The 1,761-nt window shown below is 32.9% G+C and overlaps 1 long non-coding RNA gene across 1 annotated transcript; it reads left to right on the top strand.

Moving 5' to 3' along the window:
- Positions 1-711: 711 nt before the first annotated feature.
- LOC107896013 (uncharacterized) lies at positions 712-1,200 on the top strand. Its single transcript, XR_001683556.2, has 2 exons — positions 712-833; positions 1,105-1,200. It is a non-coding gene; the product is annotated as an uncharacterized lncRNA (long non-coding RNA).
- Positions 1,201-1,761: the final 561 nt, after the last annotated feature.

The raw sequence follows: 1,761 nt of genomic DNA, 5'->3' as shown, positions 1-1,761 counted from the left end.
AGTAGTTATTAGATTACCTGATGAGTCAACTCCAAGTGAAATCAGAAACAATCCAAGGTTTTATCCTTATTTTAAAAATTTTATTAGAGCATTAGATGGAACTCATGTTCGTGCATCCGTTCCACTTAGCATTCAAGGAAGATTTCGTAGCTGTAAAGGGGGGACGACACAAAATGTATTGGCTGCCATTACATTTGATTTGAAATTTTCCTATGTTCTAGCTGGTTGGGAAGGTAATGCACATGATTCTTGTATTTTAAGTGATACACTTTCACGCCCAAGAGGATTAAGAATTCCAGAAGGTAATAATTATCATTAAATACCAAATAGTTCTAGTAAGCTCATAATTTATTAGTATTAATTATGTTTTGTAAAATTGTAGGTAAATATTATCTTGCTGATGCTGGATATGGCATCCGAAATGGATATATTATCCCATATCGTGGTGTCCGATATCATTTAAAAGAGTTTAGTGCTCAGGGGCCTGAAAATGTAAAGGAACTCTTTAATCTTCGTCATTCATCATTACGAATCATTGTTGAACGTGTTTTTTAGATTTTGAAGAAACAATTTCGTGTATTAGATGCTGAACCATTTTGGAATTTTCAAACTCAAGTAGATATAGTTTTGGCTGGTTGTATTATTCACAATCATATAATGGGAGTGGATCCTAACGATTTACTTAATCAATGATTATACGAGGAGCCTGAGTCTGATTTGATAATACCAACTCTTACGGAGCGAGACGAAAGAGAAGAAGCAAGAGAATGGTATGCTAAGAGAGACGAAATTGCACAAACTATGTGAACTGATTATATGGCTAGAAATATTAGGTAGGTTTAGGGCTTAGGGTTATTGTTTCTATGTTATGTATGTTTTAGTATTAAAGTTGTTTTTTTTGTTAATGTTGGTTGGATAATGATATTGAAATTTTAGTTTGTTGGATTTTGAAATTATTATGTCTTAGATTTGTTAGATATTGATTATGTTTTAAGCTTGTTAGATATTGAATTTATTATGTTTTAAGCTTGTTAGATATTGAATTTATTATGTTTTAAACTTGTTGGATATTGAAATGATTGACAATGACAATTATTAATGTAGAATGGGTAAGGGCAACAAAGAAGGGACCTCCAAGCAATTCAAGTGGACAAAACCGATGGAACATCTTTCTCTTGAAATTCTAGCAGAGGAGGCCCAGAGAGGAAATAAGCATTCTAATACTTTCAAAACAGTTTTTATTAATCGAGTTGCCGAAGCTATTATTGAAAGATTTCAAGTCCAATGTGATGCGAAGCATGTGGAAAATCATTTGAGGACTGTAAAAAACCAGTGGCAGATTATATGCACAATTCGGGGTGAAAGTGATTTTGGATGGGATGATAACATGAAAATGATCACATGTGATAGAGCGACATATGATGCAGCAATGATGGTAACATATGTATATATATATGTTAAGTATATTTCAATTATTTTTTACTTGTTATTCTAATTGTGTACAATATTCAACAGGCGCACAAGAAATATGAACCATTTTTGAATAAAAGCATTGATCATTATGATGAAATGGCTTTGGTTGTTGGCAAAGATATGGCAACAGGGAGTTTTGCCAGAACATTTGCTAACATAGATTTGGATGATGGTAACCAAGATTCAGTGCCTATAGACTGCGACAATGAAGAGACTGAAGAGGTAAGAACAAAAGTATCTTCATCTGGCACATCCAAACGTAAAAGAACAAATTAAATTTATGGGTGA

Source organism: Gossypium hirsutum, chromosome A10 (genome assembly GCF_007990345.1).
Source record: "Gossypium hirsutum isolate 1008001.06 chromosome A10, Gossypium_hirsutum_v2.1, whole genome shotgun sequence".
Taxonomy (NCBI): domain Eukaryota; kingdom Viridiplantae; phylum Streptophyta; class Magnoliopsida; order Malvales; family Malvaceae; genus Gossypium; species Gossypium hirsutum.
This window is presented reverse-complemented; position numbering and strand designations above follow the sequence as displayed.